Source organism: Capsicum annuum, chromosome 10, assembly GCF_002878395.1.
Source record: "Capsicum annuum cultivar UCD-10X-F1 chromosome 10, UCD10Xv1.1, whole genome shotgun sequence".
NCBI classification, from domain to species: Eukaryota; Viridiplantae; Streptophyta; class Magnoliopsida; order Solanales; family Solanaceae; genus Capsicum; species Capsicum annuum.
Genome location: NC_061120.1, coordinates 58,910,251 through 58,934,300, shown reverse-complemented (window position 1 = coordinate 58,934,300; position 24,050 = coordinate 58,910,251).

The following is a 24,050-nucleotide window of genomic DNA, read 5'->3' as shown; positions in this document are numbered from 1 at the left end:
CCACACCCAACCTTACTTTATTTTTCATTTATTTTATCCATCTGAATACCCACTTTACACTATGTATACCTATGATATCCACTGTCAACTTAGGCATTTTGCATGAATTGAGGTGCACAATGTCAAAGAAGGACCAAGGCCAAAATAGGTACATTGTAATATAAATGGGAAGGTCAAAACAAAGAAATAGGCTAAGGCTCAAAACAGGGATCAAGGGACACTATTTTACACATGGAAGGTCATCTAGGCTAAAAGTGGACTAAAATAAAAAATGACCTATGATCCTTTCCTCACTGACTATCCTTAAATCTAGGTAAGACTAATCGATCAAGTTCTAAAATCAAAACATAAAGGGAAACAAGTAGCATCTCACACTTACATGGAACCGAGTCAATATTACAAACTACTAATTAACTTGTTCATGTATTTATTCGCAGTTTAATATCATATCCCTAATCCTAATTTCATAACAAGATCCATAATGTTCACACATAAATGCATTCATATTGTTCTAAAATACAAAATTTGAAGGGGTATCATTTTTTCTCAAACATTAATAAAAACATGACTACTACCCTAAATAATTAAAAATCTTCTAATTATACAAAAATACAACATAATATGAAACAAAAAATAATATGATACAAATTAACCTAGACATGTTGATTTTACAACCATACCATGGCAGACAGGAAAAAAAATAGTAATAAAAACCCGTGGAGGCTATGTTATACTCCACCCCCAAATAAAAAACTTTGCATTTTCCTTAATGTGTATAAATAATACAAAACAAAGAGAAGTGATAACATACTTGGGATGCACTAAGCGCCCATGTCTTAAGTATCATTAGATGGGGGCATATCAGCTGGCAGAGGTGGTGGTGGTGGTGCACTACCAGATAATACACATGCTGCTATCTCTATACGCCTCTACCTATCAATGATTGAAGTCTTCGTTAATCATGTCTGTCCCTTTTTATGGACTGATCATACAACATATTATGATCCTTTAGGTTTTCGATATGAGCTCTCTTAGCCCTAATATTAGGACCTCTTCCTCATCTTTCAAAAAGAAATCAAACTATTTATGTATGTATAAAGGTGATATCTGGATCGCTGAGGGTATACTTGAGAGAGTGGTTAATATATAGCTCTCAATGAGAGAGCATAACTCTACTCATAATATATCCAAATGCTCCCTCATATGGGATAGATCTTGTGCCTCTGTCTTTATAAATTGAATTTTAACCTATCTCTAAAACTCATCAAGATATTGTTAGAAGTTAGCACGTAGCTCAGATAATGTAGCTCTCTATGTGGACTCTTATCTGGCCTCTGCGTGCTCGAATCTAGTCTAAACCCCTAATCTTATCTGTCCATATATGGTAGTCATCTCGATCTCAACAAACCTCAACAGAGCATCAGTGGCCCTCTAAATATCCATTAAGCTCTACAAGAACTCTTGAGATATAGTAATCATACTTATAGTAGGAGTTGTAGTGGATGGGAGAGTAGGCTCTGAAAATATGCCAACCGACTCTAAGGTTGAAGCCGGGGATGATGAAGAAGTAGTTGGTGTCCCCTCACCCTAAGTACTCATATCTATGGCCTCTATTTTCTCTTATATCTTCATATCAACATTAACTCCCACATCACTTCTATGTGTATCACAAGGAACTATGGAGACTTATGGGCACTTAGTCTGGGCTTGAGGTACTATAGCAAGCTTTCTAGATCTCATGGAAGGCCTGGATGTGCCAGAGCCTTCATACTCATTGTATACACAATAGCCATCATAAGTATCCTCACATCCCTGGTATCTCAAGTACACTGGCCTCATCATAAAGTCTCTGAATCATGCAAGGGAATGGCAGATTAGTCATCTCCCTAAATACTCTGTCATAGATCTTATGTCGGAAGATGGGTACAAAATCAATAGCATATCCATCTTTCATACTAAAACACCTTGGAATTTGAGCCTTGGAAAATTCTTGATGTTTAAGCTTACTGTCCTAGTAACGACTCATCATACGAGTCTATGGTTTGGGTGTGGGTTAGGTGATCCTAGTCGTTAGGTGACCAGTGGATAGTGGTTTGGTTTTTGGTCTTGGAATCGACTTGGTGATACTAGTAATTAGGGGTGGTGATGGGTCATTAGGACGATCCTTAATCAAATACGTAACTTAGTATCTTAGTTTGGCTTAGAGTACGAGTGGCTCAATAAGAGTCGTGAGGATAGGTTACGTGTGGTAGGGTTAAATTATACGTTGTCTAGTATATCCAATCCCTTAGGTTCTTTCTTTGATATGACTAGACCATACAAGTCATATGGTCCAAAAATATATGTGCTCATGGATTCGTATAGTGGAAGGCGTATGAGTGTCCAACTCACTGTCTTGGTGATGACTCAAGGATTCTAATCATATGTTGTAGTCACAACACAAGTGGTATACTCATAACTATAGGCGAACTTTTTATAATTTTTAAGTTGGGGGCATTCTAGACATTTCCTAGTTTAAACCCCTTTGATACCACGACTTAAAAACATCTTTTGGGACTGTATAAACACATTATTCCCATTAAAACATTCTCAAATTCTCTCTCAAGCTCTCAGTTCAAAAAAAATCTAGGGTTTCATTAAGTTAATCAATTAAGGCTTTCAATGAAGATTTCTCTCTATATTCCTTGGTGTCTAAGGCATATTACTCCTCCCTCATCATTCTTTTACTCAAGGAATATGTTTTAAGATATGGTTTTTATGGTATTGTCATGGTTTTGAAATAAAGGTTGGGGGTTTTGGTTGTTCATAGATGAATGTTGTTTCTCACGATTTAATTATGGTTTTCCTTATTTTAATTATGGTTTTGAACATATGGTTGCATGGGTATGGTGGTTGAACTTGATAATAGTAAATTTCTTTACACTTGTGACTCTTTACGTGGTTATAACTCCAATTGTGTTTTGTAAAATTTTTGTTTGTAGTTATGAGAAAGGTGGGAATTTGAATTAAGGGATCATAAAAGCCCCGAAGTGTTTGGTTTGACTATTTCTTGAAACTAATGTAAGGAATAAAATGGTTAAATAGTTGAGGATAGTTTTAAAAAGCTTGTGCGGTATGAAGGAATCCCTCAAGTGATTTTAATAATAGAGTTTGCAGGGTACGAAGGACTCCCCCAAGTGTTGGCTTTTGCTATTGCTTGCAAGCTATAGTCGGTATGACGATACCACTTTTAATCCCTTAATAATTGACTCCTGAAAATGGTGGTTTCGTTATGTGTTAAAGGTTTTAATTAGACAATAATGGGATATGTGATAGGTTTCCATTAAGGTGTATGTTCGAAGGACGGACAGTGGAAACTCATGATTGTCGTCATGAGGTTTGGTCTTAATGACCCGTATGCATAGTTCACGCTATTGTATCTTAGTTTGACATGGGGTCGAGGAATTCCTTGGTCTTCCTTGATACCCCTGGTTCATTCAGCTAACACGCACTAAGGCCCTTTCAGCAGGGAGAGCTAAACCCATATAGCCCATGGGTGGACTTTTATGACGGGTAAGCTACACAATCTAGGTTAAAATTTTAAATGCAGGCCAAACCTTCTGCCCTATCCTGGCATGATATATGTATATATGTGACTGTATATGGTTATCTGATTTAGCTTTGAATTATGGCATTATTTCATCCTTATCCCTGAGTTACATGCTAGTGTTCACGCTGCTAACTATCTTTGGGCATTGTATCCCCAAGCGATGCAGGAACCAGCCATACTACCATTCCTCCTACTCAATGTCTTGGATTCGAGGAGTCAGACTGGAATGGTGAGATTCCATACTCCAAAAGACTCCATTTCATCTTGTGAACTTCTTTTTATTTATTGTTATTTCTTTGGTTTTGGTTTTGGCTATTGTTGGAGGCATATCCCGACCGGATGTTCTTTGATTTATGTTAGAGGCTTTGTCGGACTACTATAGGCATGTGTGGTATCGGTATAGTGTTAGCATTTGTATTGGTTGGACATGTGGTTGTGGCTATTTGGTTATGGTTATAGACTTACTTTATTTTCCTTAGGTTTATGGTAAATTAGGAGGCAGTTCATGGTTATAGATTTACTTTATTCATCCGACAGGGTGGGTAATGGTAGTGGATTGGGGGTGGTCTCCGATCCTATTTGGACTTGAGGCACCCAACACGACTAAGCCTTGGTTTTGGTCATGTCAAATTGGTATCATATCCCTAGGTTCATGTTCAATTAGGAGTTCACAAAGCTATGTCGAGTAGAGTCTCTTTAAGGGTGTATAGCTCACCACACTCATAATAGAGAAGCTATGAGGCATTTAGGAATATTTCTCTTTCTTGTGTTCTATTTTTGAGCTGTAGCGTCTAAGGTCATGAAATCTTCTCTAATACCTATTTATTTGCTATTCAGAGTATACCTCCCAGATGATATGTTTATATATATAAATATATATATTGTACAAGAGAGGAAGAGGACAAAATAAACAAAATGAATTCCTCCCAAAACCTCGTAAGGTCGGTACTAGAGATACTACAACCAAAATAAGAGTACTAAATAATATATAAAATATACATCTAAGCAAAAGTTTCATAATATACAAGACTATAACTAGAGAAAATGCAGGACAATCGACCTCAAACTCTAGAAAGCTAACCCCATCTCCGAATCGATAGTCCTCTTGAGAATGACATCAACATGGTGGATCATACTAATATCCATACGAGGAAAAATATATAGTAGTGCACTATGAGTATCAAATAAATGGGCACTTAGTAGGGATCATTAGTCGACTAAGCTCAAATATAGTAAAAATGAATATAATGCAAGATTTTAAGCTAAGTCAATAGTAAAATGGATAGAATATGTAACGACCCGAAAGTACCCCCTAGTCATCACACGGTGATTACAACCCCGAAGGATCAAAAGCTAACCCATGACTGATATCTATTATGAGCACGGAACAATAATGCTGAATAAATGTGGAAAAATAGGCTGAAATGCCATAAAGTTCAAAATCTGAAATAATGATAAATAACAGCGTCTGATAAAACACTTGCATCTGAAATAATGTCTGAACTAGTCTAGTCTGAAAGCCTGTAACTGAAATTTCTGAATATGGAGTTGATGGGATCATCCCTTAACTAACTCTAGCTACTACAATACTGAAACTACTAAAATGCTGAAATAAAAGTATATCCTCGATAGATGAGGACTCACTACTAAATTTTTGACTATTGACTGGATCTGTCTAAGTATGTCGGTAAAACCTGAGCGTCCGAGCCTATGATATGAGACATCATAATGCAAAAAAAGAGTATGCGTCAGTACGTAGAATATACTAGTATGCTAGATGAGGTAACGATGAATGTAAGGGCTCATATGCATGAGCAGTAACTGACTGAATGATATAGAATAACTGAATATGAGTACGTGGATAATGGATAATGTTATAAATACTAAGTATGCAATACTGAGCATATATGTTTACCATAACTGAGCTTTTCTGAAGCTAAGTACTGAGATCGGTTACTTGGTAACTGATACTCTGAAGTTACTACTAACTAAATTACTGATACTGATTGACTGGGTCTTACAGTCTTGATTCTGTAAAACTAAACTAATTTCTAAACTAAAGAATGAAACTAAAATTGTGGGAGGTAATCATCTAACTGACATGCCCCTCTCTGAACTGATTGGGGTACAACATGTAACCCCAGCTAGAAAGGTGCTAAAGCCATCTCACGGGTACTAACACTAGAAAAATAGAATGTCAAGCCTAACTGAAGGGTGACACCTGGGCGGAGCCAAGCCTAATCTGATGGGAGACCCCTGGGAGATAGTCAAGCCTAGTCTGACGGGTGACTTCTCATCTTGTGCTGGCTACGGATTTCTGGAGTACAGGAACTACTACTAACAACTCTACCTATCTCACGGGGAAGCCGTCATCCCTGCACTCGCTCTGTGCTAAATCCAACTCCCAACTAAATAGACACTGAACTGTTATACTGGACTGAATTCACTTAGTTTCCTGAGTGCTATAACTAACTGAGTTCTACTGAGTTCTGCATCTAACTGAGAGTACTATTGATCATGACAAGACTGACACTATTCTAAAATTAACACTATCTCTAAATAAACAGCTAAATTGTCAGGTATTAAATACCCTCAGGACTCGATAGCACGAAAAGTAAAGCATCACATGATCTTGCAAAGCATAACAATGAATACATGTTTATATATCATCTATAGAGACATTTTATCAAACACTTGTAGGGCACAACTTCATGAACATAATCATGGACAACATATAAACATGGCATCTACAATGCCCAACTTACAATTCCATGGGTTTAGCATACAATTCATATTATTCCCCATAAAATACTAATCTAATTTCATGAATTGTATAATAACCATGGATTAAAACCCAATTAATATCAAATACACATTAATCACTTTTTAAATTCAAGGGTATATCAAGATAATCACATATTCATCACACATGCTATTCAATTTCATAAAACTTGCACTTAAATCATGGATTTAAACCCAACTACTATCATGAACATGAATTCATTCTAATTCAAACATGGAAATCATAAATCTAAGATCTTGTATATTTAGAAAGGGAGTCTTAGAATCTATGGGCGAAAGGAACCCATAGATGAACACCTAACATACTTGAGAAGAAGTGTTCTTGAAGGTTCTCGGAGAGATTCTCGAGGATTGACCTTGATTCTTAAACTAGGGTTTTTGGCTCTTGAGAGAGAATAATTTAATTTGGAGAAAAACTGAATGAATAATGGTGCAACTAAGTTCATTAGGGTTGAATTTTCCTATTAAAGGATGACTAGGGCCGTGTAAAAACACTCAAATACACTTGGAATTATTTAAAAACTCAAAATTGAAAATTGAAAATGAACTGAAAAATCCTGATCTGGGTCCTTAGTGTGACGCGGTGCGATACTGGAAAGTGAACAACAAGGAATTGGACCATCGACGTGATGTGGTGGAATTATGTTACCCCTTGGATGCGACCTGTAAGTTCACCGCGATGCGGTGGGATCACGCTGGTGTATTGGAAACTGATAAATATAAAAATAAGTTATGGCACGATGCGCCAGTATTGTGGTACCTCACTGGAAACTAACAATTGCCATTTTAACATGCTCCGCGATGCGCTACTGGCCTGAATGACTGTGTTTAACGACTGAAACTTAAAATCGTCATAACTTCTCACCCGGTTATCGGATTTAGGTAAATTTTATATCATTGGAAAGCTAATTGAATTTTACATGCAATGGAAGTCTCTACACTAAAAAATAATAAGTGTTTCAAAAATTTTATATATGAATACTCATGCACTGGGACTTAGATTATGCTAGGAAAATACGGGGTGTTACAATGTCTCCCCATTGGTATCATTCATCCTCGAATGAAACTGGTTAAGCTGAGACACATATAGACTGATTTTACACACTGAACATGCATATCTGATGCATGACTACATGACTGAGCTACTGACAAAGTAAGTTTTTACACTGAACATGCATGAATGGGAACATGAGAACATGACTGAGTTTGAAACATGATACATGGACTGACTATCATGAATGGGACTAGGCCCTTGAATATATGCCATGACTTGGGAATGGTTATTCTTCTAAGATTAGAATAAGAGGGTCAACTTATGAGTACCCATTACTCCATATTGGATTCGTTACGTGAACATAAACTAAAAGGTTTAGGACATGAAAGAGCAGGGGTTATAGTGCATCTCCCCCTTGGGACATTATGTCCCTCGAAGAATATTGACTTGGCTGGGATACTGAGGAAAGGCTAAGATAGTGCACAGGGCACCTACGAATTAAATTATGACTTAATATCTGAGATCTGAAATTGAGACATGACACATGAATTGGGCTGAATTTGTAACTACTAGTATTGTTTTATTTTGGGATAGGACGACTAGATGGAAAGATGGGAAACCATCCGAATTTGTCCACCTGACCGCTAAACTGAATTACTGAATTTATAGGACAAATCATACTGAAAACTTATACTTAACTGGAGCATCTCTTGACACTCTTTCTATAAGTTCTACTAACTTTAGAGAGCAAGGAAATCTTTTCATGGCCTGAACGAGACATAAAACTCACAACATGGCTAAAATTCTGTAATATAAGGTGATGCCTATGAAACATCACTTAAAATAGAGTGACTAAGCCTTATGTACTACCGCTATAAATGTTCAAGCTTAAATATATTTATCAAATACTCTATCAATTATACCCTTCACCTTAATTCAATTCTTCACCTGAGACTACTAAAAATATTCATATGGGCACTGAGCACGAATGCGTAAACATACTAACCTATTTGATTAACTGGATGACTGATAGCTGAATACTGGTTATGTGAGATTGAACTATACTTAACCTGAATAACTAGACTGAAACTATAAAGTATATGCCTATGAGGTAAGGACTGACTGAAGAGCGTGATGTAACTGAGCATGAATTCATGGGAATGGTATTACCTAGGAATACAATACTAAGCGCATAAAATGATTCTAAAATACTAAGATACTGACAGCTGAATAAATGGTAACTATATGCTTTGGTCAAGCAAACCTGAATGGGACTGAGTTTTGAACTGAATGCTGACTGAGATTGTGACTGAGTTCTGATAGCTACATGATGGGGACTAGTACATATTAAGGATCTAAGTGTACACTCACATTCTTCATTTTCTCAACTTCTTATCTTAGGAAGAATTCTGATTTTTTTCCTCCGAAAACTAAATACAACCTCTTGCTAGCTATTCACCCGCACACTAACATGACATTTAATCTTATCTTCATAACTACAGCCTCGTGTAAAACAAACATGCAATAATATTTTCTTAATATGAAGAATTTATTCTCTCCCTTCTAAGTAACTGCTCATCACAAAATCATTTCATAAGAAGAGTTCACTGAATGGCTAATACATAGGGGCTTGAAGCATGAATAGACACTATACTGAACTTGACACTTAATTGAAGCCTGAGTAATAGAACATCGATATTTTGGAATTTATCAAGAGATCTAAATTGAGGATATAATAACAAAATTTGAATTTAGCTGATCATTAAAAGTATAACATAAGTCATGGAAACTGAGTACACTATAAGACATGAGTACATGAGTAATGAGTTGCACGACCAGAGTTTAGATTTTTTGTATTCATGGATCATGATTTGTTATACTGAGGAAACTAGAACTCCTTATAATAGAAACTACAAACGTACATGATTTTTGATAATGTGCATGAATAGGAACTATGATCACTGAGCTGATGTTTAAAGCATGAGTAGATATCGTGATAGATGAAGTGCAAAACTTTGTGCTGAGGTAAGGACGGGTTGGGAATCAACCTCTCCCAATGATTCTCTACATATACTGATATTTTTACTAAAATCTGAACGTCTAATTTGGTTACTTGTTCTCCCATCTCCCCCTTAGCTTAAAGCCATTATTCTAAGTCTGTGAACCCCTTAATAAAATCTAAATCGAGTTGAGACAACTTTACTCTACATTCTGAGATATGATAATGCTCATAAACACTAAACTCATTCTGAAGGACTACTCCTGATAATGTATGGTCCACTGCTAGTACTTCCTTCTAATACATGATTCTTGGCTTTCTATTGCCCCAACAATCATCATATAGCAACATCGACACTGACTAACTTAGAATTCTCAACTTCTCTTTCTACTAGTTCAATCTAAAGATTTAAACTTAGATCAATTTAAACTGAGGTACTACTCCTCCATTCAAGGACTGGTTCATCAAGAAACTAAAATGGAACCACTACATTATTGTGATTAACTAAAGGGATTTTCTAAATTACTATAACCGATAAATTCCTGTATACTCGTCTGGCTAGAATAAGTTTTCCCACTAAGGTAATCACTAAGAAAGGTTCAGTTAAGAGTTTTAGTCTGACTTTAAAGTTGTCTGCTATGCACAGAGTTCTATAAGATAGAGAAGCTCCTAGATCTAATAGGGCATAAATATGTAAATAGAAGATCTGTAACATACCAGTGACTTCATCAGTAAAACTATCTGATCTTGTCTGGACTGAAGTGCATAAAGTTTATTTGGGATTGCACACTGGCGGTACTGGAAGTGGCACCCTACTTATTTGGGCGATTGGACTGAGCTGAAGGATGGTTGTACTGACCCTATGAACCTGAATGGGGATAATATCTTATTCTATGGCCTAACTTGCCACACCTAAAACATATGCCACTACCATCCCTATACACACCTTGATAATTTTTACCATATTTTTGGCAAAGTGCGTGGGTACGACCTCTTTTCATGCTACCCTGAGCCTTGGAGTCTGACGTGCCAATCGACTGTCATTTCTAAATTTTGGCACTAGAGCACTAGCTACAGAAGAATTTAGGGCTAAGAATTTTTAATAAAACTAGAATCGATTACCACTCTCTGACCTTGGCCTAAAACTATTTGTTCTAACTTTCTTATTTTTATTCTTTCTATCTTTTTTCCTATGCTTCTCCCCCTTGATCTGCTGAGTATGAACCCAAAGCCTAGATAGGAAAATATCCTATAGGTTATTCTGAGCAACTACTAAATTGGCTAATGTAGTGAAAACAGCTCTGAATTCTGCATGAGAGACATGCTCGTATAGGGGTTCTGCCTGAATGGGCTGAGGTATTTACTAATTTTCATTACTTCTTCCATTAGATTCTCTGGAATTCATGTTCTAGAAGCATAAGGAAGAGATGAATTAGAATGAGAGTTTAAATTGAGCTCATGATCACTCGCACGATATGAATACTGAAAGAACGGAAACTTTTTCTAAAACATCTCATAGCCTCTTGTCCATAAGTGTGGTGCGCTACACACCCATGCATATGACTCTACATGATACAACATTCAAACTCCCTAGGAATCTGTTGAACCTTACGCTTTGTTACAAAGTTTATAATGACCCAAGACTACCTCCTAGTCATCACATGGTGCTTACGACCCCGAAGGACCATAAGCTAACCCATGACTGATATTTTCTATGAGTACGAAACAATAATGCTGAAAAATGTAGAAAAATAGGCTGAAATACCATAAGGTTCAAAATCTGAAATAATGATAAATAACAATATCTGATAAAACACCAGTATCTAAAATACTGTCTAAACTAGTCTAGTCTAGAAGGCTCTAACTAAAATTTCTGAATATGGAGTTGATGGGACAAGCCCCCAACTAACTCCAACTACTATAATATCGAAACTACTAAAATGCTGAAATAAAAGCATATCCTCAATAGATAAGGACTCACTACTAAATTTTTTACTGCTAATTATATCTGTCTAAGCATGGTCGAGAAACCTAAGCGTCTGAACCTATGATATGAGACATCATAGTGCAAAGAAAGAGTATGCATCAGTACGTGGAATATACTGGTATGCTAGATGAGGTAAGGCTGAATGTAAGGGCTCATATGCATGAACAGTAACTGACTGAATGATATAGAATAACTAAATACGAGTACGTAGATAACTGAAACTACTGTAAATACTAAGTATGAAATACTGAGCAAATATGTATACCGTAACTGAGCTTTTCTAAAGGTAAGTACTGAGTTCGATTACTGAGTAACTGATACTCTAAAGTTCCTAATAACTAAATTACTGATATTGATTGACTGGGTTTGACAGTCTTGATTCTATAAAACTGAACTGAGTTCTAAACTGAAGACTGAAATTAAAACTGTGGGAGGTAATCATCTAACCAACATGTCCCTCTCTAAATTGATTGTGGTCTAACTTGTAACCCCGGCTGGAAAGGTGCTAAAACTGTTCCACGAGTACTAAGACTAGAAAACCAGGATGCCAAGCCCAACTGATGGGTGACACCTGGGTGGATCTAAGCCTAATCTGATGGGTGACCTCTGAAGGTAGTCAAGCCTAGTTTGATGGGTGAATCCTCATCCTGCGCTGGCTACGCAGTTCTGGAGTATAGGGAATACTGCTAACGACTCTGCCTATTTGATAGGGAAGCCGTTATCCCTGCATTCGCTCAGTGCTAAATCCTACTCCCAACTGAATTGACACTGAACTGTTATAATGGACTGAACTGGACTGAATTCACTGAGTTTCCTGAGTGCTATAACTGACTGACACTATCTTGTATCTAACTGAGAGTACTATTAATCATGACAAGACTGATACTATTCTGTAACTAACACTAGCTCTAAATAAACCGCTAAATTATCAGGTATTAAATACCCCCAGGACTCGATAGCATGAAAAGCAAAGCATCACATGATCTTGCAAAGCATAACAGTGTATGCATGTTCATATATCATCTATAGAGACATTTTATCAAACACTTGTAGGGAACAACTTCATGCACATAATCATGGATAACATATAAACATGGCAACTACAATTCCCAACTTACAATTCCATGGGTTTAGCATACAATTCATATAATTCCCCATAAAATACTAATCTAATTTCATGAATCATATAATAATCGTGGACTAAACCTAATTAACATCATAGAACATTAATCACTTTATAAATTCAAGGATTTATCAAGATAATCACATATTTATCTCACGTGTTATTCAATTTCATGAAACTTGCACTTAAATCATGGATTGAAACCCAACTACTATCATGAATATGAATTCATTCTAATTCAAATATGAAAATCATAAAGCTGAGATCTTGTATATTTAGAAAAGAATTCTTGGACTCTATGGGAGAAAGAAACCCATAGATGAACACCTAACATACTTGAGAAGAAGAGTTCTTGGAGGTTATTGGAGAGATTCTTGATGATTGACCTTGATTCTTGAACTAGGGTTTTTGCCTCTTGAGAGAGAATGATTTAGTTTAGAGAAAAACTGAATAAATAATGGTGTAACTAGGTTTATTAGGGATGAATTTCAGGTTAAAGGATGACTAAAGTCATGGAAAAGACTCAAATACCCATGGAATGATTTAAAAACTTAGAATTTATAATTGGAAATTAACTGAAAAATCTCGATCTGGGCCCTTGGTGCAATACGGCTCTATCGCGTCGTGTCACTGGAAAGTGGACAACTGGGAATTGGACCATCAACACAATGTGGTGGAATCACGTTACCCCTTAGATGCGACCTGAAAGTTCACAGCGACGTAGTGGGATCGCGTTGGTGTACTGAAAACTGACAAATATGAAAATAAGTTGTGGTGCGATGCGCTGGTATCATGGTACCTCATTGGAAACTGGCAATCGTTATTTTGACATGCTCCGCAATGCGCTAATGGCCTGAATGACAGTGTTTAACTACTAAAATTTAAAATCGCCATAACTTCTCACCCGATTATTGATTTTAGGTGAATTTTATATCATTGGAAAGCTGATTGAATTTCCTACGCAATGGCAGACTCTACATTTAAAAATAATGATTATTTCAAAAATTTTATATATAAATACTCATGCACTGGGTTTTAGATTATGCCAAGAAAATATGGGGTTTTACAAAATATAAATATGTACTAAACTAGTCAAGTGCAATAAAGAAAGTAAATAACCTAGAAAATAAGAGAAATGCACTAACTATAATCTAACTAGGCCTCTATAATCCCGGAAGGAATAGGCAAGAAGGAAATTAACCCTACCAAACCACCATAAGGTGATGGGTGTAGGTAATACAAACATAAGACAGAAAACAAAAATACCCTTTAACTACACTGATCCCAAGTAACCTTCTGATCCCTAAATCCATAATGAAATATCCAGATATATATCAGACTTGAATTCAGAACCAATGGATAGTAACGAGAGGCCAGACATCAGATTTGGACAAAAAATAATTGATAGTCATGAAAGGCCAAATTTAAATCACATATAGAAGGACTTAGCACCACTACCAAAGTCGTGTAATAGTCATGATCAATACTAGAATATACCAACAATAATCATAAACAAGTGTCAGTCACAATCTAGAACTCATAATCTCTAAACCATAACTGAAACAATGATCCCACAAGTAGCTAGTCTCAATCCGAACTAATATCAAACTCATATCAGAGCTCTAAATAGTAACCAAGCTTTGTTATAACTAGTGCAAGTATCATGCCAAAATATATAATAATAATAATAATAACGAAAAAGGCTCAAAAATATCTCTGAACTATCCGAAATAGCTCAAAAATGCCTTTCATTAGATTTTTGGCTCAAAAATACCCCTCCATTAAATATTTTGCTCAAAATTACCCCTCTGTCTAACGGAATTTAGAAAAGAATCAAAAATACCCCTGAACTATCTGAAATGGGTCAAAAATACCCCTCTGTTAAATATTTGGCTCAAAAGTAGCCCTTCCTTAACGAAATTAAATTATTTCGTTAATTTATATAAATTTTATCATTCGTTAATTTCCTTAAGTGAAAACTTATATTTCGTTAATTTCGTTAATTTCTTTAAAGATCAAAAAGATTTAAAGTGAAAATACCTTTTTAGAATAAATGTATGTTTATTTTCCAAATCAAATTCAACCAATTTATATTATAATTCAAATACTTTTTTCATTATCTTATTTTTAAAATTAAGAAAATACTTTTATGTAAAAAAAATTAAAGTATTAGGGTTAAAAAGTTAAAGTTAGGGTTTAATTCAATCAAAATAATTTAATTTCGTTAAGGGGAGAGGTATTTTTTAGCCAAATATTTAACAGAGGAGTATTTATCAAAATTAAATTATTTTGATTATTTCGTTAATTTATATAAAGTGCATCATTTAATTTATATTTCGGTAATTTCTTTAAGTGAAAATTTATATTTCCTTAATTTCGTTAATTTATTTAAATATTAAAAAGATGTAAAGTGAAAATACTTTTTTAGAATAAATGTATGTTTATTTTTCAAATCAGATTCAACCAATTTATATTATAATTCAAATACTTTTTTCCATTATCTTATTTTAAAATTAAAAAAATACTTTTATGTTAAAAAAAATTAAAGTATTAGGATTAAAAAGTTAAAGTTAGGGTTTAATTCAATCGAAATAATTTAATTTCATTAGGGGGAGGGGTATTTTTGAGCCAGATATTTAACAGGGGGTTATTTAACAAAATTAAATTATTTCGATTATTTCATTAATTTATATAAAGTTCATCATTTAATTTTTATTTAGTTAATTTCTTTAAGTGAAAATTTATATTTCATTAATTTTGTTAATTTATATTTCGTTAATTTCTTTAAAGATTATAAAGATGTAAAGTGAAAATACCTTTTTAGAATAAATGTATGTTTATTTTTAAATCAAATTCAACCAATTTAATTTTAAATCAAATTCAACCAATTTATAGTATAATTCAAATACTTTTTTTCATTATCTTATTTTTAAAATTTTAAAAATACTTAATGTAAAGAAATTAAAGTAATAATTTAGGTTCGTTAAGGGGAGGAGTATTTTTTAGCCAAATATTTAACAGAGGGGTATTTTTGACCATTTTAGATAGTTCAGGAGTATTTTTGATCCTTTTCCAAATTCCGTTAGAGGGAGGGGTATTTTTGAGCCAAATATTTAACGGAGGATTATTTTTGAGCCAAAAATCTAACGAGGGGCATTTTTGAGCTATTTCCAATAGTTCAGAGGTATTTTTTAGCCTTTCCCGATTAGTTTATGAAATTAAATAAACAGGATAGAGTTAGCTTTCATTGTTCTGTCAAGAGATGAGTGGTTGATCTAACTAAGCAAATATTGAACATGATGGTTATTTCATTATATTTATAAGCCTGATAACCCAACTTATATTTATCTTTTAAATAGAAGATAAGTGTGATTCCAAATATTATAGGGATGAAAGAAATTACGCCCTTTACATAGTATTGATGTTGAACTGTATTTTGTTGTAGACTCATTTTTGTACTCCTCTTATAATCAATAAACCACAATAATGACAAAATTTCAATGAAACCAATATAGTTTAAAATTAGAATGATAAAACCTTGCGTGAAAATTTGGTATGTTGATATATTGATAGTAAAATAATGTTGCATTACTTCTAAATGATGATTGGTGGTTGTTGAAAATTTAAAGACGACACTAAATAACATATTTTTGGATATTTTGTAACGGACAATAGCAATTTCGCGAAATGTAGAAGGTTGGTTAAATTTCCAAAAATGCAAAGTATAAATAACAGAAATACCAATTTTTAAAAAGAAATTATATTTTTTAATTACTTTACTCTCTCTCCCCATTAATGTACATAACATAACCGACATATCCATAACATTCTGTGTATATGCGGGATTTTTTGTAATATTGAACACATAAGTTGTGTATTTGTGTAATTTTTAGAAATGTAAATACAGGAAAATGTTAGCCCATATTGGTTGTTATTTTGAGGTTCCCATCCAGTGTTCCGTATCCAAATTGGAAGTCGTATTAAATTTAAAATTGCCCCGAAAAATTCAACATTGGGGGGGGGGAAGGAAGGGGTAGATCTCACTCTAATAAAAATGACTCCGTATGTAGAGAAGCTTGAACTCAAGAACTCTAATTAACGATGAAGGAGTACTTACCACTCCACCACCAACATTGTTTGTGGCCCATATTGGTTCTTATTAATATATAAATGAGGTACCTAAAAAAAATACTATAATTACATAAAAGCTATTTCATTCCAATTATTACAAGGTACCATATTAGAAGGTAAAAAGGTATTTTACTTTTTCCCCAAAAAATACTCTTTAAACTTAACTATACATATGAATTCTTTTCACAAATAATACATATAGAACACATCTTTAGGAAAAGGTAGAGCCAAACTATTGCTTTGTGGCCTTATAGTCTAACCAACCCTAATTAAGTGGTTGAGAATTAAGCAAACTAGGAGGTAATGGTATGGTTTGGTGGATAGAGATAGGGGTACACATCGACCGGTTCAGTTCAATTTTGTGTAATATTGATTAGATTTTTCAATTTTATATTTGTAAATGATGTGTCATGAACTTACGACACTTTAGACGCTTAAAATATAGTATATTGTTAAGTATGAAGGTACTTTATATGGATATGATGTGTTTTGTGTATTTATAGGTCAAACAGTTCGAAAAAGTAAAGTACTGAATTTTGGCTAAAAAGTGCATCAGAAGAACTAGTCTCACAACTGTGAGATCTAACCACAGTCCTAAATGATCATAGCATGAACCAGAGAATGAACTCCTTGGTGGAAAATGGATTAAAGTTTCCATGAACGTAAAACCTCATAATGGGAGGAGAACTTTGAAACAAGGTTGCAGATGTTAAATGAAGAAGATCAGACGAGTACCTCCCACGATCGTACTAAGAAGTCATGATCGTACCAAGGTGTAATGGAGGAAGGTTTAGATTTGAAGTCTTTAGGAGTTGAAGTGCTAGAGGATTAGATGATTGCATTGTACAATCATACCTAGAAGAAACGAACTCATACTAAGAGTAGTACAACCATGATATGCGAGATGACAAAGTCTATGTCTAACTTAGGATTATCAAGAATGATCCTGGGATCCGTCCACAATCATATCTTCTTTCTTTTTAGGGCACCAACTGAGCAAATCCTATTATGTTTAAGATAGATTTTTGTTTTGTCTAGAAATACTCCTTTGGGGATCTTTTGTATTAGCTTACATTCAATTACATTATTGTAAGGTACTATGGATCATACCCAATCTTGGAATCATAAACATCAATTTTTAAGATTTTAATTCAAAGTAAGATCCCGGATTTGTTTTCATCTTATTCTTGTAAGTTCATAATTATGTTTTCTTTTTTGAATTCTTCTTGTGTGCTTTCAAATATGAGTAGCTAAACACTATAATTAGCTAAACACTTCTTGTGTGCTTTCAACTATGAATTAATGAAGTAGGGGTCACAGTACAAAGTGATTTTCAACTGGTGGTCATGCATGTACTGTTGATTTGGGTTTGATTGCTTTATGAAGGTGTACGATATTAGAACATTCCTTATCTTTATTATAGAAAAAAAAATGATTGACGGCTGGGATAAGGGAATGAATAGTAGGTAATGATTAACAGTGTACAAAACAATATAGCTACACTTAATGATCGAGAAAGGAAACACTACAAGAATGTAGAAAAATATTTTAATTATTTTGAGCTGATTGAAATAGGTGTTACCATCCCAGCAGAATTGCCTCTCGACAAACGTTTGACATCACCAGTGCTATGATACATTTGCTGAACTTGAAGGGGTGTACTCGAGCCTTTCTATTAATGATACAAATATGCATATGATGAACATCATAGGGTTTTGTACATCCTATAATCTACTTAAAGTGATCTAAGAGGTAATTAGACAACGGCTGCGCCCTTTTTCTCTAATAGGAGAGGATACACTATGGTTGGTAAAATTACCACGTGGATCAATTACTACTCGAAATCAATTGAGGACTCAATTATTTAGTAGATTTTTCCCTCCTTCCAAAATTTTGCAATTGAATGATAAGATTTACAAATCCTGGCAGTTACATTTGAAGGCATTGCATGAGACTTGGTTAAGGTTCAGGAAGAAGTTGCAAATTGTTTCAAATCACAGGATGACTAGTAGAAACTTGCTTGAGATATTTTACAGAGCCTTGAATGCAAACATCAAGGTTGTATAAGACACTACACTGGTGGGACATTTATAAGTCTACGTTGGGAGCACACTCTTGAGATTCTAGATTGTATCATAAAAATTAACTAAAAATGGCATACTCAATGCAGACAAGCCAATGGGTACTTAAGTAATTAGAGCTTCCACAAACAAAGAGCATTACATGAGTCAGTAGATCAAGAGGTAGTGCAGCTTAGTATTTAGATTAGTTTGCTAATGAATAATTTATGGTAGTGGGAGTGAAAAAGGTGAACTATGTTGGTTATCAAGTTAAGGAACCTGGGCATGATGAATATAATTTTGAGGAATAGGCAAAGTATCTAGATTAAGAAATGGAGATAACTATAATAATAGGCTGAGGTATAGATATAAGAGTAGGGAGAAATATGGTGATTGGTGAAGAAGGATGACTACAAGAATAAGAGTGGCCTTTATGTTCTACCTGGGAACCGTGATGCTAATTCAAGTAATTTTAGGATGGAAACATAATTGTGAAAGTTATGAAAAAAGTAAAGAAAATGGAATACTTCCTTAAGGAGATTCAGGCAAATATTTAAGGAATGACTCAAAATGATGAATCATATGTTACTTCCATAAAGTAACTTGACCAAAAGCTTGGTCAGATGTCCACCGCATTAAATCAGAATCAATAAGGTGCACTTTCAAGAAACACCATCCAAAATTCAAAAAATGATGGTAATTTCTTGGATATTACTACTAGGAGTGGTAATATGACCGTTGACCCATCTATTCCCATGATTTCTTATAATGAGGTATAATCGGTGATCGTCAATGATGAGAAAGTTGTCAAATCTGAAGACTTTGAGATGAATGAGAATGCACCTGAAAAGTCTTTAGTTGATGACCATGAGGCCAAGGTAATAAAGGGGAAGGGTAAGGAGGTCATGGAAGTATTAATCTTATACCACAACCTTCTCCTTATTTTTCACAAATACATAATAAGAAATATAGGAGAGGAAGTACCAAAAGCTTATTTCTATGCTGAAGGAGTTGTCAGTGAATATTTCTCTAGTTAAGGGTATTGTACAAATGACAGGTTAAATTAAGTTTACTAAAGATCGAGTGAAAAAGAAGAGAATGGTAAGTTTTGAGCCCACTGACAATTGAACCATTATAGTATAATCACCTATCAGTCTTTGGTTGAGATGAAAGAAGATCCATGAGTGTTCATGACCCTAAGCACTATTAGGTCTTTTAACATTGCAAACTCGTTGTATGATTTGGGTGCTAGAATTAATTTTGCGTTACTGAATGTTATAGATAGTTGGTGCTGGGTTCACCTAAACAAACGTTGATGAAACTTCTAATGACAGACAATAAAGTGAAGAAATCGGTAGAGATCTTACGTGATGTTTTGGTGAGGATAGCATCTTACATACTTTTTTAGTGGACTTTTTCATCCTTGACTGTAAGGTTGACTTTGAGGTTCCCATTATTTTGAGGAGATACCTATTACAGTCAATCATCAATTTTAGCTTAAGATCCTTACACTCTCTAATTTCTATATTTTAAAACCAACAATGTATTAATGAAGCACAACAATTTGGAAGAAAGGAATCAAGTTATGGCATTATATTAGTAACAAACAACTATGCATATATACAAGTCACACTACCAAAACAAGTAGGCAGCTAGTAATATAACCCATGTGCCCTCACTTCAAAAGAAGTCTCTCTTCACTCATATATGAAATAAAGAATGTTAATTCGAGGACGGTCAAGAGACACTCACACTCCAAAAAAAGTTCCAATTAATGTATAGAAAATACCATAGGCTTGCCCTTATTTTCTTTACTTTTTTTCCATACAGTCAGGCTTGGATCGCTATAGGACTTGGGGGTTGCTATGGTAGATATGGACATATCAAGTGGCTAACTTTGGGGTCGACACTTTAACCAATTTTTCACTTTTTTCCGCCCTTATTTCTTTTCTTTTTTTTAATTTTAAAGTACATTCAGGTTGTGTGTGGTCTTTGCTCTTTCTTTTTCACAATTTCACAATTTTTTCGTTTTCTACCACACCTATCCTTACTTTCTTTTCTCTTATCTTACCCTTCTTCATACCTATTTTACACTACGCACCCCTATGATAGCCATCCTTAACTTAGACATTTTTCCTAAGTTAAGGTGCATAATGTCTATAGAGGACTAGGGCAAAACTAGTTCATTATAACACAAATGGGAAGGTGAAAGGTGTAACAAGAAAAATAGGCATACAGGCTCAAAATCGGGGATCAAGGGATACTATTTCACAATGTAAATATCATTTAGGCTAAAAGTATACTAAACTCAAAAACGACCTATGATTCTTTCCTAACCAACTATTCTTTAACCTAGAAAAGATTAATCAAGAAAGTTCTAATTCAACACACAAGGGAAACTAAGTAGCATCTCACACACACATAGCGCAGGGTCACATCATAAGTTACAACCTATCTGATTCATGCAATAGTTAGCACTAATTATTATCTCCCTAATTCTAGTGCTACAACAATATCTACAATAGTCACATATATATGCATATCACACAGTTCAAAACAAGCTATTGAAGGGGTATCATCACCAAAAATATGTTAACTTCCCTAGATACTTATTTTTCTTCTCGTTAAACACAAAACATCACAAAATAAAATATAATATGCCTAAACATATCATCTTTACTAGGAACAAGACTCTAGGAAAAAAGGAATGGCAACAAAAACCCCAAGAAGACATCAAGACCCCTAATAGCCCCATCCCCAACTTAAATTCACGTATTTTTACCAAAGCATAAAACCGCTACAAAATAAGAGAGTTAGGAATACAACTATGGGATCATAGATGGAAAGATATGATATAAATCATGAATACAAATACAAATAACAAAATACCTTGGGTTTTTCCCAAGCAACACCTAATTTTATGTCACAATATGACTGGATTTGGTTGGGTACTCAGACTTCCCCAACAAGCTCTTGGATAGTTTAATTACTCAGACTTCATCAAGGTTTCCTAATTGTTGGCCTTTAGGTTTCTCTTTTTATTCTAAAATTATAAGCTGCACCCCTAATTAATTTTTTGATTTCCCATTATGGTCATGGGAGGTATAAAAATAAAGTACCTAAGAAATAGAGGTGGCATGTTGTATTTCTTGTACTTTACGTGAGGAATGTAGTTCTCTGATTCTAGCAGCAAATTCAAGAATATAGACATATGTTTCCTACTCCTTGCACTCTTTTTTAGGCTCGAATGGCTCGATCAAGATCTGACTATCCAAACATAATATGGATAAATTCTTAGAATGCAGTCCAATATGTCCCAACTCATGATTTATTGTCTTTTTTACATCCTCATATAATTTTGGTGTGCTATCCTTAAGAGTGACACTATCCACAAGAGCATGAGTAATTTTTGACTTCTCCAATTTTAGCTCCTCCAGTTACCTTTTAAGAAAATTTTCAGTCTCACACCACCCATAATTAGGTTGTTGGGCATTACATGCAGCAGGTTTTGCATCCAACTCTACATGTAAGTGGTAGATATCCAAGCAAAACCTATCAACCTTTTGAATACAATCTTGATTTTCTTTTTCTAGGATGCCAACATAGAAAACATGCTCTCATTATGTTCCAAAAATATATTTATCACGCTCCTACAATAATGCATCATATCAAAAGGAAGAGGATCAATAAATAAGGAGTCATCATCACTCCATACTTTATCTGGATAGGTTTTCATCTCAAGAAGATTATAAATTAAAAAACAAAACAAAACAAAACAAAAACAAATAAATCCAACAACTTTAATCAAGAATTCTGAGACTGTATTCCTCAGCAATGATACCAAAATTTGATAACGTCCAAAATACACCTCCAACTAAAGAATAAAGTGGTCGCTATCAAATATAGTAACCCAACTAGGTTGGGGGTCGATCCCACAAGGAATAGGTCAAAAATCTATCTCAAACTTTTGTTAATGATCAAGTGGACAAAAACATCACTTTTCATCTTTTTCTTGAATTTAGCACCCAAAACCTAATTTCCAGCAAAAATAACTCCAAAAACATATCAAATCTATCAAAATAACCTTAAGTACATGCATATTCTCCAAGTTTAAGCTTCACAGGTACTATATTTCTATAGCACATTACTTGGAGCTCAAGGCTCTTCTATCTCATCTCAGTATATATCTTAGGAGCCAATAATGCTTTGTAGGTTGTTATTCTGGATGATTTGGTAAATTGGCAAGTTGAGGCTTTGGTGTCTATTTTAAAGTGGTTTAAAAAGACCATTGGATAGTCCATTTCTGATATCATTGAGACTTTGCTGGTAATTTATATGCTCAAAATACAAATTGAGTTAGATTATGTTCTTAGTATTGAGGATCAATGGAGATTGAATCCATCTAAGAAAGAGGTGGTGAACATGGACATTATCAAGTTATTGGATACGGGTATGATTTATCTAATTGTGGATAGTAAATATTTGAGCTTGGTCCAAAGTGTGCCTAAAAAAGGTAGAATCATTATGGATCTAAACAAGAAGAATATGCTTATTCCTATGAGTCTGATCACTTACTGTTGTGCTTTTATCAACTATAAGAAATTGAATATATGGACTGAGAATGATCACATTTTGATGTCATTAAAGGATTAGATATTAGGCCATCTTTCTGGTAGAGGATGGTATTATTTTCTTGATGGCTATTTGAGTTACAATAAAATGTCTATTTTTTCTGAAGACCAAAAGAATGCCACTTTCACTTTTCTATATGGGATATTTTGTCATAACCCAAAAACTAAGGGTCGTGATGGAACTTGTCAAGACAATCCTTGCCAAGTAAGCCAATCACCTAAACTAATATAAAATGGGATAAACAATACCAAAACCTAAGGTAAGGCTTTTAGAATAAATTTGAACCACACATATACAATCAAAGCAGAAAGATACATAACAATGTTACCATAAATCACTCCAAAATCTAGTGTCACAATGAAATAGCCAAATAAGTGCATCTCAAAGTCCAAATACAAAACTAATAGTCCAAAAGGAACATAATTTATCTCTGAATATAGAAACAATACATAAACTAAACAAAAGGAGGTAGTAGATCAACTCTGGAAGTATAAACCGATAGCTACCTAAAAAATACTCCAAAGACCACCCAAATCAATTACGGTGTGGCACACTTATACCTGGATTTGCACTAAAAGGGCACAGTAGCTATGAGTACAATCCACTTATATTCAATAGGAAAAATAGGTCAACTGTGCAAAGTAGAGAATAAAGTATATAAATATACACTATGGACATGTCACCTATAATCAGAAAATGCTTGAATGGTATCTCACACTATCAACACACCTAC